This window comes from Dunckerocampus dactyliophorus, chromosome 1 (assembly GCF_027744805.1).
Source record: "Dunckerocampus dactyliophorus isolate RoL2022-P2 chromosome 1, RoL_Ddac_1.1, whole genome shotgun sequence".
Taxonomy (NCBI): Eukaryota; Metazoa; Chordata; class Actinopteri; order Syngnathiformes; family Syngnathidae; genus Dunckerocampus; species Dunckerocampus dactyliophorus.
Genome location: NC_072819.1, coordinates 21640596 through 21646878, shown reverse-complemented (window position 1 = coordinate 21646878; position 6283 = coordinate 21640596).

Below are 6283 nucleotides of genomic sequence, written 5' to 3'. Positions count from 1 at the left end.
ATGCTCGAGACTTGATGCGCAACCCTACCCTTCGCTACGATGCACCAATACATTGCATTGTGAGGGTAGGAATGACCCAGCAAACTCAGAAGGTACTTACCAGTAAATTTCAGTGGCAAACAGCATTGCATAACTACACAAATATGCTATTGCGGAAAGTCTTACTCAAGGAAACATTAGCACACAGTAACAGTCCTGTAACGGTAAATTAGTCTGGCAAAACTCTCCGGTGACTATGCTGTCCTGTATTGTGGAGTGAGTGGTATGGGCAGGTGTATGTTGTGAACAGTCAACACAGGTGCATTACATTAATGGCATTTTGAATGCACAGAGGTACCGTGATGAGATCCGGAGGTCCATTGCTATGCCATTCATCCACGACCATCACCTCGTGTTGCAGCATGATAATGCACGGCCCCATGTTGCAAGCCTCTGTACACAATTCATGCAAACAGCTGAAAACATCCCAGTTCTTGCATGGCCATCATACACACCAAACATGTCACCCATTGAGCATGCTTGAGATACTCTGGATGGGTACCGTATACGGCATTTGAGACACACTGAAAGGACCACTGTGACTTTGTCTGCAGATGGGTGTGGTCACGTGGGCATGGGTGGGTATGTGCGCTTATGTAGAGAGCATGCACTTGCTTGTGCCGAGGGAGGAGAGAGGAAAGACAGGGAAGCAGTTACACGAGGGGTGTCACAAGATCTTGTTTTGCAAGATCAAAACTTGACAAGATTTCTCATTCAGAAAAAAAAAGTCTTGCGATAATAATTAAGTAAATGAATTCACACAATAAATGATGAACTTGTTGGATTAATAATTTATGAAAATCATAACTGGAAACCTTACATAAATGATCTACAGTCCAAAGTCTCAAAAATGATTGCAGTACTAAATAAAACAAAACAGGTTGTAGATAAAAAAATCACTTCACATTCTGGACATTTCTCTAGTTGCACCCTAATATGGTGAACACACCTACTTATACTAATACACCTCCTCACACTTGGCCTGTCACCCCTCCTCTGTAACTGGGTGTTTAACTTTCTCACAGGCAGGCCCCAGTCAGTCAGAGTCCACAATCGCACATCCAGTTCAAGAATTGTGAGCACTGGGACCCCACAGGGGTGTGTGCTGAGTCCGCTCCTCTACACGTCTTCACCTATGATTGCGTGGCCTCCCAGTACAAACAAGAAAATATCAGCACCAATTAAAAGAAGATGAATAAAATTAAAAGATAATTAAAAGAAGAGACCAAGGCATGGGAAACAAACCAGGAGACAGAACTAAGGAAAAATCCCCCCGCTTACTGAACGATATGAGGGAGGGACTCAGTTTTCGAGATTGCATTTGCCGTTTTTTGCTTCAATCACACTGTTAAATGAATATACAAATGGTTAGTTGAAAATTGACAACTGTTTGGTGAGTCTTGATTAGACAAAAAAAAATATGTCAAGGAGAGTGTCCCTGGTCCTTGCAGGATCACCCTCTTGTTTTTCCCTTCAAAGTTCAGAAAAATAACAGCATTATCAGTTTACTAGCTGACAATAGGAAAGCTTCGAAACAAAAATTAATTCTGTGAGATTTCCAGGCACTTCACTCCATCTCATCTCCAGCCAGTTTTCAGGACTAGGGAACTATCAGACCATGAAGAGGCCAAATTCCTCCTTGACAAAATAATAAAGTCATGATTCCTGCAAGCAGCATGTATATTTACTGGAATTGCTAGTTTCATTTTGTCAGGGCACTTCCTGGAACATACCAACAACACATGGGCAAAGTGCAAGCTAGATAATCGATAATAAAAGGCCGAGTAATTTAAAAAGCAGATCACCTTGTTTATTTTATATTGATTTCATCTTGGGTCAACTTGTGCTTTGGGAACAGACAGTTAAAGTTCACATTCCGCTGCTGAAAAAAATTAATTTCAATGAGTTGTTGGAAAGATGAGAAGTCTCTTTAAAAAAAAAATACAAAGAACGACCCTCCAGCCATCCTACGGAGGAAACTCATTTCGGCCACTTCACTACACAAAGCTCTTGAAGCCCAAAGGGTGCAATCCGCTCTTTTCCGGCTAAGAACCATGGCCTTGGATTTAGAGGTGCTGAGTTTGATTTTGGGAGCGTCACACTGAGCTGCGAACCGCACCATAAATGCTGAAGATCACAGCTTGATGAGGCTGTCAGGACCAGGGGTGTCCCGATACAACTTTTTCACTTCCAATACGATACTGATATTGCAGCCTTGCATATTGTCCATTACTGATATTGATTTGATATCAGTACGAATCATAAATACTTTGGTTATTTCTTTTGTAGTGTGTAATGTTGGAAAAGCATGAATCATACATAATTTTATTACTTATTTTGTAGTCTGGAATGTAGGCTTGATCAAGTGATATCACTCAAACAGAAATCAATAGCTAGCAACAGGAGGTATGAGAAAAACTCACCCATTTACTTCCTTATGCATGTGGGGTCGACGTAGTAGCAGCTAGGCATAATATAGCAAGGTCTGAGGTGCTCAATGAAGTGAAATAATGGAGATGGACCGGTAAAGGCACACTTTACTTTCATGGGAAAAGAGGACCTTGGACCACTGGCCAACAGTCCAGTCCTTCTTCTCCTTGGCCCAGTGGAGACGCTTCCTACGTTGGCTCAGGTTCAGAAGTGGCTTGACCCGAGGAACCCGACAGTTGTAGCCCAGCTCCCGGATGCGTCTGAATGTGGTGGTTTTTGAAGCTGTGACTCCCGCCTCATTCCACTCTTTCTGGATCTCTGCCAGATTCTTGAATCTTCCCTGTTTGATAATCCGCTGAAGCCCACGGTCATCTCTTTTGCTGGTGCATCTTCTCCTGCCACATTTTGCCCTTCCTGTAGACTTTCCATTGATATGCTTGGACACAGCACTCTGTGAACAACCAGCCTCCTTAGCTATGAACTTTTGTGGCTTACCCATCCTATGGAGGGTATCAATGATGGTCTTCTGGCCAGTTGTCATGTCTGCAGTCTTCCCCATATTGAACCCAACTGAGACAATTGAACCAAACTGAAGCAATTTAATGACACCTGGGGAAGCCTGTGCAGGTGATTTGACTTTAGTAGATGATTAGTGTGTGACACTCAGTTTAAAACATTCATGCCCTGCAAAATTTGGGCTGATTTCTTCACAGTATTCTAATTTTTTGAATTCTTGTTTTTGTGGGTTTAATGAGCTGGAAGCCCAAATTATGTAAAAATAAACAAATAAATACTTGAAATCGTTTAAATTGTGGGCCCTGAATCTATAATCTATGAAAGTTTAACTTTTTGAATGGAATTATGGAAATTAAACAACTTTTCCATGACATTCAAATTTTTTGGAAAGGGTCTGTATATGTATGTATATATGTATATATGAATATACATATATACATATTTATATATATATATATACACACACACACACACATATATATATATACACATATATACATGTATGTATACATGTATACATACATGTATACATGTATACATACATGTATACATACATATCATAGCTGATTTTCAAGGTAATTAACTCTTGCCCCTTGAGCTGTGATGTCATACCAGCAAGGCTTTCTGCACAGTGGCAAAGCCAGAAAGTTTTCATTGGGGTGGCCAAGGTGAGACCATTACTCACATAGGAGTGTCAATAAGTTGATACCTGAATTGTCTAGATAGACGGCCAATGGGGAGAGTGCCCAGGGGTGGTCATAGCCACCCCTTAGCTTTTGGACCATCTATTAGAGCAATTCATATGTGAGCAGTGTGCCGAGGACATGTTTTCAATGCATAGTTTCTGGATTCTGTTCACCATCAGGGCAGCCAAACCCGTGCAGGGCATAATATGGAATTGGATGCCGATCGGCACTCCTGTTTTAACTGTAGACTCCTTGGTTTACATGCCCACTCATGCTGCTCCAGAGAGCTTGTAATAATAACAGATTTATAGGCCGAATCACGCTTCAGGATTTAAATCAAAGTCAACATAGTGAGAAAACTTGAACAGAGCCAACCAAAATAATCATGGAAAACAACCTACCGCTTGCAGCTCATGCAAGATGCAGTTTTATAGACTGCTCCACCACAAAATAGGCAGCTGTCTTCTGCTCTCCCACGGAAAGTTGTGTGCTTCAGTGAAATGCGTCCAAGCGGAAACGGTGGCTAGGCTGAACTAATGTTCTGCACCACAGAGCCGTGTTTGTCAAAATTGTCCTCCAGCCGTGGGGGTGGCCACTGGGGTGGCTGGCCACCCCGTAGCTCCGCCACTGTTCCTGCAAGGACGCCTGTCAGCATACTGTTTTCTGAGTAATCGCCTGTAAACAGCACAAGAGTTTTATGGAAGTTTTGGAGAGAATGCCAAGACTTTGTGTCGCACAAGGGTACAGTAATGGCAGGGCTCACGGTGTTCGTCTTTTTCATTGGCCAAAAGACAAAAAAGTTACGAAGAGCTGGACAAAAAAAGGTGCCATCAAAGTGGTTGTTGTTATGCTTTGTGCATTTCAACGATGATTGCTTTGAAGAAGTTTGCAGTGATGCTAGAGAGTTGGGATACAAACATACAGTACTGTATATCTGGTCTTTACCCGTAAAGGTTTTTCTCCTCTGCACTTTGTATGTGAGCGAACACGGCTGTGAGCACAGTGAATGCACAGCTTTCACTGCAGATTGGCTGGTGCTGTGGGTGGGACTATGCTGGAGACAGAAGTGCAGACTGTGTTGCCAACTTGCCGACTTTGTCGTTAAATCTGGCGACATTACAAAACCTCGTGGCTACATATTTTCTCAAAAGCGACTAGCGACAAATCTATCTATTTTTTCTGGCATCGTTGATGAGCCCGCCCGCCCAAAGCAGTCACAGGCCGTCTGTCACAAGATCCCGCTGCACACTAAGAGCATAGTGGAAATCCATGCATCCATGAATCATGCATGCGGGAGGGACGATGCCACCGAGGTGGATCTCGCTCTGTTTTACACAATGACTTTCTACAGCCTGTATAATGTCTTTAATGTCAGTGACTTGATTATTCTTGCTAATGGGACAATAAAATACAGAAAAAAATCATACAGAGATCATATGCAGTTCCCCTTCCTCTGGCAATGAAGGGGTGGGAATGCACGTGAGCTGGCTGGTACTTGTTGCTGCCGTCTTGTTACAGCAAGGCAAAGCTAAGGTGGCAAGGATGTGGGAAACAAGACCACAGAGCAGGGTGGATGTACCTGTAGTAATCTTTTTGTCCTCTGAGGGTGGTAGTGGATGGAATTCTTGTGCTTTTGCATTTCATGATGCTGAAAAAATGCAGAAACCGCTATACTGTATGTTTAAATCGTCAGGTGAAGTTTTGGGACTAAACTGCAAAAAAAATGGAGATAATGCACACATGAAATAAATGGTGTATTTATTTTTATGTCTACAATGCAACGTTTCCATTTCCTCGATTTCCTCTCTGCTCCCAGAAAATGCTTGAGTTGAACAAGTTTACAGCCTAGTATCGTGAGGAGGCGTGGTTCAAACGTCCAGCAGGTTCAAACAGTCGACCAAGATGGGAACCTGAAGGTGGCCTAGCCCTCGAAGACTGACCTCTCCAAAGACGTCCCTAACTTAACCATCATTTGGTGGTAGTCTTAACTAAAGATAAATATTGCAGCACTAAGAATACATACTAAAAAAAATTAAAAGAATGAAAGTGCCTTTTCGTGACATTTTTTACCCTTGAATTGATTTTTTTCTTCTACAAATACTTAATGAAATCAATAAATCAATGAATAAATCAATTAACCTCTTCCCGAGCCTGATTGATAAATCATTTTTCAAAAGCATATCGAGTCTATAGGTATAGTTTTTCTCATTTGCAGCATTGTAAAAACTGTAAATATAACAAAGAGCTGAATAGAGCATATTAAGTAAATACAAAGCAAGGAAAAGTCAGATGCATGTCCAACATCAAAAATGTATAGTTGCACACTGAACTCAGTGACAAACATACTATGGAAGCCATCCCAATATGTTTACTGAGCAATGTTGGGTTAACTCCAAGGATCTGCAAAAAGCACATAAATAATAGTTAATTCTTGTTATTATTATTATTTGTATTAATAATTAAATACAGAAGAGCCCTGCTACTTGTTGAGGTGACGTTTCAAGATCACCCCTGAAAAGTATTTCGACGCCCATAAAAATGTCTATTTTTGACACACAGCTAGCTCCTCCCCCCTCCAAACCCTCCTGCTAGCTTGATGTTGATGTTGTCCT